Source organism: Schistocerca piceifrons, chromosome 2, assembly GCF_021461385.2.
Source record: "Schistocerca piceifrons isolate TAMUIC-IGC-003096 chromosome 2, iqSchPice1.1, whole genome shotgun sequence".
Classification (NCBI taxonomy): Eukaryota; Metazoa; Arthropoda; class Insecta; order Orthoptera; family Acrididae; genus Schistocerca; species Schistocerca piceifrons.
In genome coordinates this window covers 365,652,293-365,663,772 of record NC_060139.1, presented here as the reverse complement: position 1 = coordinate 365,663,772, position 11,480 = coordinate 365,652,293, and positions in this window count along the sequence as shown.

The following is an 11,480-nucleotide window of genomic DNA, read 5'->3' as shown; positions in this document are numbered from 1 at the left end:
CAAAAAGGAATACAAACGTCTCAAATATGAGATCGACAGGAAGTGCAAAGTGGCTAAGCAGGGATGGCTAGAGGACAAGTGTAAGGATGTAGAGGCCTATCTCACTAGGGGTAAGATAGATACTGCCTACAGGAAAATTAAAGAGACCTTTGGAGATAAGAGAACGGCTTGTATGAATATCAAGAGCTCAGATGGAAACCCAGTTCTAAGCAAAGAAGGGAAAGCAGAAACGTGGAAGGAGTATATAGAGGGTCTATATAAGGGCGATGCACTTGAGGACAATATTATGGAAATGGAAGAGGATGTAGATGAAGATGAAATGGGAGATATGATACTGCGTGATGACTTTGACAGACCACTGAAAGACCTGAGTCGAAACAAGGCCCCCGGAGTAGACAACATTCCATTGGAACTACTGACGGCCTTGGGAGAGCCAGTCCTGACAAAACTCTACCATCTGGTGAGCAAGATGTATGAAACAGGCGAAATACCCTCAGACTTCAAGAAGAATATAATAATTCCAATCCCGAAGAAAGCAGGTGTTGACAGTTGTGAAAATTACCGAACTATCAGTTTAATAAGTCACAGCTGCAAAATACTAACACGAATTCTTTATAGACGATTGGAAAACCTAGTAGAAGCCAACCTCGGGGAAGATCAGTTTGGATTCCGTAGAAACACTGGAATACGTGAGGCAATACTGACCTTACGACTTATCTTAGGAGAAAGATTAAGGAAAGGCAAACCTACGTTTCTAGCATTTGTAGACTTAGAGAAAGCTTTTGACAATGTTGACTGGAATACTCTCTTTCAAATTCTGAAGGTGGCAGGGGTAAAATACAGGGAGCGAAAGGCTATTTACAATTTATACAGAAACCAGATGGCAGTTATAAGAGTCGAGGGACATGAAAGGGAAGCAGTGGTTGGGAAGGGAGTAAGACAGGTTTGTAGCCTCTCCCCGATGTTGTTCAGTCTGTATATTGAGCAAGCAGTAAAGAAAACAAAAGAAGGATTCGGAGTAGGTATTAAAATTCATGGAGAAGAAATAAAAACTTTGAGGTTCGCCGATGACATTGTAATTCTGTCAGAGACAGCAAAGGACTTGGAAGAGCATTTGAATGGAATGGACAGTGTCTTGAAAGGAGGATATAAGATGAACATCAACAAAAGCAAAACAGAGATAATGGAATGTAGTCTAATTAAGTCGGGTGATGCTGAGGGAATTAGATTAGGAAATGAGACACTTAAAGTAGTAAAGGAGTTTTGCTATTTAGGGAGTAAAATAACTGATGATGGTCGAAGTAGAGAGGATATAAAATGTAGACTGGCAATGGCAAGGAAATCGTTTCTGAAGAAGAGAAATTTGTTAACATCGAGTATAGATTTAAGTGTCAGGAAGTCGTTTCTGAAAGTATTTGTATGGAGTGTAGCCATGTATGGAAGTGAAACATGGACGATAAATAGTTTAGACAAGAAGAGAATAGAAGCTTTCGAAATGTGGTGCTACAGAAGAATGCTGAAGATAAGGTGCGTAGATCACTTAACTAATGAGGAGGTATTGAATAGGATTGGGGAGAAGAGAAATTTGTGGCACAACTTGACTAGAAGAGGCGATCGGTTGGTAGGACATGTTTTGAGGCATCAAGGGATCACAAATTTAGCACTGGAGGGCACCGTGGAGGGTAAAAATCGTAGAGGGAGACCAAGAGATGAATACACTAAGCAGATTCAGAAGGATGCAGTAGGTACTGGGAGATGAAGAAGCTTGCACAGGATAGATTAGCATGGAGAGCTGCATCAAACCAGTCTCAGGACTGAAGACCACAACAACAAGAGATTGGAATAATAGAGAATTGTGAAGGTGGTTCGATGAACCCTCTGTCAGGCACTTGAATGTGATTTGCAGCGTATCCATGTAGATGTAGATGTACCGACGTCAGTCTATGGCTTGCATACGCGAACGACAGTGCCTAGTTCATTTCAAACTGGTGAATAGCTAAACCGTTACTAAATTCAGAGTGGGAAATAGCTCCAGCAAAACGCGTCTGCGACAGAGACGAAGCTCCGTCTGTTGGTTTGTATTGAAGCTAAAACTCAATGTGTATGAGGTGTCGGTTTGCAGGTGCCCCGCCCCCTCTACTGAGGTTCCCACACCGAAAAATAAGGCCATTGCCAACTTACGTAGATTGGCTCTGAGCACTATGGGACTTAACATCTGAGGTCATCAGTCCCTTAGAACTTAGAACTACTTAAACCTAACTAACCTAAGTACATCACACACATCCATGCCCGAGGCAGGATTCGAACTTGCGACCGTAGCAGTCACGCGGATCCGGACTGAAGCGCCTAGAATCGCTCGGCCACCATGGCCGGACAACTTACGTAGAGAAGAAGGGTTTAAAGCCTACCTGCTGTGACGTTGGGAACAGAGCACGTCTTTTGCCATCAGAAGTTTCAGGTTCTGCACCCAAATGAAAAAAGACTATCTTGTCACGATGCAGAATTAATGGAAGTAAACAATGTAGCCGTTTCTGTCTGACGGAATTACAATGTCACCGGCAGATCTCAAAGTTTTCATTTATTCTCCCTGAACCTTCATTCCTGCTCCAAATTTTTGTTTGTTTCCGCTTGCTGCTGGCTCATTGTCAAGATTGAGTAACACCGGGGATAGGCTACAACACTGTCTCACTCCCTTCTCAGCCACTGCTTCCCTTTCACGTCCACCGACTCTTATAACAACAATATCGCTTCTGTAGAAGTTGTAAATAGCCTTTCATTCCCTGTATTTCACCCCTGCTACTTTCAGAATTTCAGAGAGAGTATTCCAATCGACATTGTCAAAATCTTTCTCTAAGTCTTCAAGTGTTACAAACGTAGGTTTGCCTATGTTTAATCTTTCTTGTAAGAGAAGTCGTAGGGTTAGTATTGCCTCGCGTGTCCCTACATTTCTCCAGAATCCAAATTTATCTTCCCCGAGGTCGGCCAGTTTTTCCGTTCTTCTGTATAGAATTGTTGTTAGTCTTTCGCAACTATATCTCATTAAACTGATACTTCGGTAACACACCTGTGACCATCTCCTTTCTTTGGAACTGAAATTATTACATTCTTCTTGAATTCTCTGGGTATTTCACCTGTCTCATACATCTTGCACAGCAGATGGAATAGTTTTGTCCTGGCAGGCTCTCCCAAGACTATCTGTAGATCTTAGGGAATGTCGCCTACTCCAGAGGCCTTGTTTCGGCGTAGGTCTTTAGTGCTCTATCAAATTGTTCTCGAAGCATCATATCTCCCGTCGCATCCTCATGTATGACCATTTCCCTTCCAGTAAATTGCCTTCAAGTTCATCTTCCTTGTATAAACCGTCTATATACCCCGTCCACCTTTTAGCTTTCCCTTCGTTGCTTAGTGCTGGTTTTCCCTCTGAGCTCTTGATATTCATACAGCTGCTTCTGTTTTTTGCAAATGCCTCTTTAATTTTCCTGCAGGTAATATCTTTCTTTCTTCTAGTGATATATGCTTCTAAATCCTTAGATTTATCATCTAACCTTTCTTGCTTAGCCATTTTGCACTTCCTACCTGTCTTATGTTTCAGACGTTTGTGTTCACTTTCACCAGCTTCATTTGTTGCATGTTTATATTTTCCCCCTTCATCATCTAAATTCAATATGTCCTTTGATATACAGATTCCTACTAGGCCTTTTTTTACCTATTTGATCCTCTGCTGCCTTCACTATATCTTCTCATTCGTCTTCTAAACTATTCCTTATGCCTGTTCTTGTCGTCGTTGTCTAATGCTCCCTCTGAAAGTCCCAGCGACCTCTGGTTCTTTCAACAAATCCAGGTCCAATGTCCTTAATTTCCTACCATTTTGCAGTTTCTCCAGTTCAGCCTACAGCTCATAAACAACTAATTCTGGTCAGAGTCCTCGTCTGCCCCTGGAAATCTCTTACAATTTAAAATCTGGTTACGAATTCTTTGCCTTACCGTTACATAATCAGGCCTCTTTCAGGTACACCACTATCTTTCATGATTCTTAGACTAAGTCGCCCGGCATACGCCCCGTCGACCAGAAATGACGGTCTGGGGAGCCATTTCCTTTCATAAGAGGTCCTCCTTGGTTGTCTTCCGCGGCAGCCTTTCAGCATAGCGGTACGACGACTGTATTCTACGTCCCGTTTTGTTGCCGTTCATCGCCAAGACATCCTGGGCTTACATTTCGGCAAGATAATGCCCGCCGGCACACGGCAAGATTTTCTACTGTTTGTCTTCGTGCTTGCCAAACTTTATCTTGGCCAGCAAGGTCGTGGATCTCCCTAACTGAGAACGTTTGGAGCATTATGGGTAGGGCGCGCCAACCATCTTGGGGTTCTAATGGTCTGACTCGCCAACTGGACGGCACTTGACATGATGTCGCTCACCACGACATCGAACAACTCTGTACATTAGTGCCAATCCGAATAACTGTTTGGATAAGGGCCAGAGGCTGACCAACGTGTTATTGACTTGCTAAATTTGTGAAGTTTTATGAATCATCTGTGGTTCATGGTGTGGGTTCCTGTAGTCATGTCCTAGTTCATGAACCACGGGCAACGTATGAGTGGCCAAGTAAGTGGGCCCGACAGTCGGGATACCAGTTACTTTGGAATAAGGCTGCGCATCTCGGACATATTCTGAGTCGTGGTCACCTTTTTGCTCATACGGCAAAGACTACCAAATCCACCGGTTAGTCCCTCAGCCGTTAGGGGTAAAACCCAATGGGACTCGGAGCAAGTAAGGCTAGCAACCTGCTTCCCTGGTACTTTAAATATGATGCTGGCAATGAAAATCAGTGTGGGTTTAGGCCACGTAGAGGTTGTCAGGACCAGATCTTTAGCTTACGGCAAATAATGGAGAAGTGTTATGAGTGGAACAGGGAATTGTATCTATGCTTTATAGATCTAGAAAAGGCATATGACCAGGTTCCTAGGAGGAAGTTATTGCCTGTTCTACAAGATTATGGAATAGGAGGCAAACTTTTGCAAGCAATTAAAGGTCTTTACATGGATAGTCAGGCAGCAGTTAGAGTTGAGGGTAAATTGAGTTCATGGTTCAGAGTAGTTTCAGGGGTAAGACAAGGCTGCAACCTGTCTCCCCTCTTGTTGATATTATTTATGGATCATATGTTGAAAACAATAGACTGGCTGGGTGAGATTAAGATATGTGAACACAAAATAAGCAGTCTTGCATATGCGGATGATTTAGTTGTGATGGCAGATTCGATTGAAAGTTTGCAAAGTATTATTTCAGAGCTAGATCAGAAATGTAAGGACTATGGTATGAAGATTAGCATCTCCAAAACGAAAGTAATGTCAGTGAGAAAGAAATATAACGGATTGAGTGCCAAATAGGAGGAACAAAGTTTGAACAGGTGGACGGTTTCAAGTACTTAGGATGCATATTCTCACAGGATGGCAACATAGTGAAAGAACTGGAAGCGAGGTGTAGCAAAGCTAATGCAATGAGCGCTCAGCTACGGTCTACTCTCTTCTGCAAGAAGGAAGTCAGTACCAAGACTAAGTTATCTGTGCACCGTTCAGTCTTTCGAGCAACTTTGTTGTATGGGAGCGAAAGCTGGGTGGATTCAGGTTACCTTATCAACAAGGTTGAGGTTACGGATATGAAAGTAGCTAGGATGATTGCAGGTACTAGTAGATGGGAACAATGGCAGGAGGGTGCCCACAATGAGGAAATCAAAGAAAAACTGGGAATGAACTCTGTAGATGTAGCAGTCAGGGCGAACAGGCTTAGATGGTGGGGTCATGTTACACGCATGGGAGAAGCAAGGTTACCCGAGAGACTCATGGATTCAGCAGGAGAGGGTAGGAGGAGTCGGGGCAGACCGAGGAGAAGGTACCTGGATTCGGTTAAGAATGATTTTGAAGTAATAGGTTTAACATCAGAAGAGGCACCAATGTTAGCACTGAATAGGGGATCATGGAGAAACTGTATAAGGGGGGCTCTGCTCCAGACTGAACGCTGAAAGGCATAATCAGTCTTAAATGATGATGATGATGATGATGAATCATCTAGTTTTTCTGAAATTTAAATCATTTACTTGTCTGCACATGTATATCACGTCTACCAATATTCTTCTCATTCGGATAATTCGAACGTGATGCGTCGTTTTTTTTCTTACAATGTAATTCTATATAAAACAAAATTACAGTACAATAAATAGTTAAGTACAAAATATCTATACAGCAACCTAATGTCATCGCTTTCACTGAACTACAGTAGCGATATAGCCAATATTAAGTTGTGTCTGCTACAGACAACACTGTACAGAACGTAAATATTCAGCTGTTGTGTTACAAGCTTATGGAAGTTTCCAATGAAGGTGCTATCGGAAGTAAATTGTGAGGATAGGGATTGTTCCTGTATAGCTCAGTTGGGAAGAGCATTGCCCTTTGCCCGCGAAAGGCAATTTTTCTCGTTCGTGTGCAGATCCAGTACACAAATTTTAATCTGCCGGTTTCAAAATCCCGCACACTCCGCTGCAGAGTGACAAATTTTTTCTAGAAATTTCTGTCTTATATTGACAGTGCCACAGTTTATCTTCTACAGCTCCTGGTCTCTATCTCAATACAATTTTGCTGTCTTCCTTAAGATATGAAAATACTTCTCGTAAAGGATGGAAAAACCGTATACAACATTCGAAAATAAAATTTTCCAACTAGAAGCCAGTATTCTACAACGGACCAAGCTATCTATCAATTTAAATGCAGTAATTACGTTCGTTCGAAAGGTATTGCAAGTAGGCTGCTTAGGTTTTTATGCTGGCAACGCCACGTAGCGCTCTATATGAAAATCACTGGCTGTGCTGTGTGCAGTCTGTACCTGGCCAGTGTTGCCAACTCTAAAAAACCCGAGTCGCTAGATTCAATATCAAAAGTCGCTAGAAAGTCGCTAAAACTGATTTTACTAGGGGTGTGCTGAAAATTTCGTGCTGTGAATGGTGCAATAAGCCAGTGGAGAAGGGGGGGGGGGGGAAATATTAATAAAAGCTCTCATACGTAATTGCTATATTGTCTTAATTAAATGACGCATCGCTTGCAACAACATATATATAAAATACGCTAACGTTTAATTAAACTTGTTATCATAATTGATGCAACACATAAATTGTTGTTTCAATCACAGTAGTCAAATATACTAGAAATATACAACTATATTTGTAACAAAAGAAAGCAAGAAAACAAATTAAGTTACAAAATATATACATACCGTTATGTGAGCTATTCATCATCGTCACTCAGAAGATCGAATAACTCTTCTGTTTCATGCTCTGACAGAACTGTAGTTGATGTAGAGCGTTGAACGTCGCTCAACAGATGATGCAGTTCGACTGGTTTTGTCGCAAAAGGGTAACTTTTATTCGTTCCAACAAGCTCCAATACGTCTGACGGTATGTCAAAAGATGCACAATCTTTATTTTGTTTCTTCAGCTGGTCTCTCAATATGATCAAAGCATTAATTGTCTTTAACGATAAACTGTTACGTTGTTTAGTTTTTATAATGTTCATAGAACTGAATATTCTTTCCATTTCTGCATTTTAAGGCGGTGGGCATAGAACAGTCATTGCTAGCTGTGAAATCAAAGAAAAAGGATTCTTCTCTGCGGTATTTTCATACAGCAAAACCTCACTCCAAAATAAAACAGTGCTAGTAGTGTTATTCCACCTAATGAAGTTTATATTATGCCATTCTTGCAACATACAGTCTATGAAATCGCCACTAAAACCCAGTTCCTTGACTACATCCGCTACAGCATTATTTTTATTCACTTGTAGTGTTTCTTCAACATTCAGCATTGACTTTTTTTCAGGATCGTAACTTTACTTGGCAGTATTTGTTGAATTTCTTTTATGAGTTTCAGGCTAAACTGAATGCATCTCTTCTTCAAATAAACTTTATTTTGTTCAGACAAACTTGACTCAGACAATTTCTATAGTCAAAATCTTAGTTTTGTTAATGAAAATACTGGCCGAAAATAGTTTTGAGTCGTCAGTACCCCAAAAGTCGCCAGATAAGTCGCTAAATAATTTTTGTCGCTAAAAAGTTTTTTTTGTCGCTAAGACGAAGGCAAAAGTCGCCATTTCTAGCGACGAAGTCGCTAAATTGGCAACGCTTTACCTGGCTTGCATTGTTGTTTGCTATTGTAGTGTTGGGCAGCTGGATGTGAACAGTGCGTAGCGTTGCGCAGTTGGAGGTGAGCCGCCAGCAGTGGTGGATGTGGGGAGAGAGATGGCGGAGTTTTGAGAGCGGATGATCTGGACGTGTGAACATCACAGACAGTAAATTTGTAAAACTGGATGTCATGAATTTATATATATATATATATATATATATATATATATATATATATACACATTATGACTTTTGAACACTATTAAGGTAAATACATTGTTTGGTCTCTATCAAAATCTTTCATTTGCTAAGAATGCCTATCAGTAGTTAAAGCCTTCAGAAGTTAGAATCTTTTATTTAGCTGGCAGTATTGGCGCTCGCTGTATTGCAGTAGTTCGAGTAACGAAGATTTTTGTGAGGCAGGTGATTCATGAAAGGTATAGGTTATTGTTAGTCAGGGACATTCTTTTGTAGAGATTATTGAAAATCACATTGTGTTGCGCTAAAAATATTGTGTGTCAGTTAAGTGTTGATCAGAATAAGCAAAGAGCGAAATGTCTGAGTACGTTCAGTTCTGCTCAGCTGTTTGAAAATCAAATAATGTAAGAGGTTTATCAGCACAGTAATTCATAAATTTTTCGAAGGGGGCGTTCCAGTATCATTACGCTGATAAACGTCAACAGATCGCTAGATTTTGGATCTCGTTAACAGTTACCTTTTTGCATATGAAATGTTTATAATCGCGGCAGCAGCAAATGAAGCCTAATTGGCATCGAAATAATTAGAAATGGAGAAAAAAAAAAACATTACGACAACTGTGGGTAAATAATTCGTTTGTGACCTCGTCGAAGGTCAACCAACTGCGCGTATTCACCTGAAGTGATGTCATAAACTGTATCGGGCTAACGTGTTTGAACCTGGCTCCTCGCACATACGAGCACAGTTTATAGCACAGAAAAATCCTCAAGAGCGCACTGGCTGGGCCTAACCGACTCGGAGCAGCTCTTTAACATCGGTACCGCCGCGCTGTAAACGAGTAGATTACCGGCAGCAACCCTTCCCGCGTTTGAATACGGCCATGTGACGTACAGTTTATGGAGGGCAGCCACCTTTCGTAATTCACTTTACGGCTGGCAGTGCTTATCTGGCGGCGCCTGGCACCGCCTCTGATGCCCCGATATGGGCGCGCGCAGTGTGCTCGCCAAGGACTGCTGCCTATGATGAGCTCCGAGCATCAAACAGCCAATGATAAACGGAAGTGCTCCGAGGCGACTGCACATACAGTCGATCAATGTAATCTAGGAGCTGCTCACCATCTCCCTCTCTGAGCTCTCTCTCTCTCTCTTTCCCCGCTAACTTTATGCATCTTCTCAGTCCTTTCCACTCTTCTCTCGCTCTTCCTCTCTCTTTGTTCCCTTACACAAGCTCTTTCTGTCACTCTCTCTGAGCCTCTCCCCCCCCCCCTCTCTCTCTCTCCCTCTGTCTCTCTCTCTCAAATTTGTCTCTCTCCATCCCTCTCCATCTGTCTCTCAATTTTCACTATGTCCTCTCTCCCTCCCCCCCTCCCACTCTGTCTCTCTCTCTACGTCTCTCAAATTTCTCTCTCTCCTTCCTCTCCGTTTCTCTCCCTCAATTTTCACTGTCCCCTCCTCCTTTCCTCTCTCTCTCTCTCTCTCTCTCTCTATCTCTCTCTCTTTCTTTCTTTCTTTCTGTGTGTGTGTGTCTCTCTCTCCTCCACTCTGTATCTCTCTTTTTCTCTTAATTTCACTATTTGTTGACTCTTATTCCTTATCCCTCCTTCTTGATATTTCTCTGCATTTTATCTCTACTTGTTTCTCCCCTCCCTCTCTCTCACTATCAACTCTTTTTCCGCTATCTTTACGTATCTTCTCACTCTTTTCCACTCTTCTCTCGCTCTCCCTCTCTCTTTGTTCGCTTACACACGCTCTTTCTGTCACCCTCTCTGAGCCTCTCCCTCTCTTTCTTTCTCCCTTCTCTCTCTCTCTCTCTCTCTCTCTCTCTCCCTCTCTCTCACACACATACACACACAAACTTTATGTGTGGGAAGGTGTTTGAAAAATAGAGGGACAGAGAACAAGGGAGAGAGACGGGGAGGGAGAGAGGGAGGAAAGATGGGTAGAGTGTGAAAACGGCTGTACGAATTACTCACATAGGTTTGCTAAAACTGGAATTTGTCACTTACTTCCTCATGTTATGGATGACTTCCTGAATTCCCTAATTCCGAATCATCGCTAGAATATGCGCTAGTAAATAGATTATAAACTGAGTAAGACAGGAAAAATTAATTACAGGCTCGAGGCAAATGCAGAACTCTTTTTGCAGCCTATAAACGATGGCTCAGATATATCTTTCGATCAAAGGCGAAGTATCTTAACGTTAATTCGGAAAAGAAGCAGCTAACGTGTCAACTGAGTCTCTTTCTTCCCACCCTGAAAAGTTTGTCTGATAATGATTTATCAGGTTTTGTGTTGTATAATAGTTGTAAAATTATAATCCCTTTCCACACAATTCACCATTCCGCAAATTCGTAATACTTTCTCTATAATATAGCGTCGTAATCTTGTGAAGAGGTACGTAACCTTATGAAGTTGTGTTTGGCGCCGGCTTCCTTTATCTAAGGAGAACAGTAACACAAACACATTGTTGCTATCGTTAATCATTTTGTTATATCTTCAGGAAAATATGAAATCCTGCTACACATTTCGTTGATACTGTTAATTCCCTGCAGTCGGCAAAACATAATTTTTTCCTCCCATTTCACTAACCACTATACAATGAATTTCAATATTTATGCCTCTCTCTTCTGGTTTTCCTATTCAAACATAGCGTTCAGATTTTGGACGTTTCAAAAGAATCAAAAGAACACTAGTTTACCTTAAGGTTTTTGGTGTACTATGTGAACAGGAGACGACTGTATTTTATGTGGATGTACTGTTGCATCTTTAATGAACTATTTCCATTACCTCGTAATTCCCCAAAAGGAAGGAAAATATGAAAATTATAGTTTAAAGTACAGTCGACGAAGAAGTAATGAGAATCAAAGAACATGACCGGATTGAAAGGACAAGAAATATCTGCCGAGTCTTTTTTCAAAGCAACAGTCCCAGTATTTTTCTTAAGTGATTTAGTAAAATCAAAGAAACTCTAATTCTGGGTGGTCGAAAAGAGATATGAACCTCCCTCCCTCGTAGTGTGAGTCCAGTGTCGTAATGCTGCACCACCTTGTTCGTTTTGTAGCCCAGCCGTCGTCAAACTGTGGAGGGTAGGGGAGGGGGAGGGGAAAGAGGGCGCAG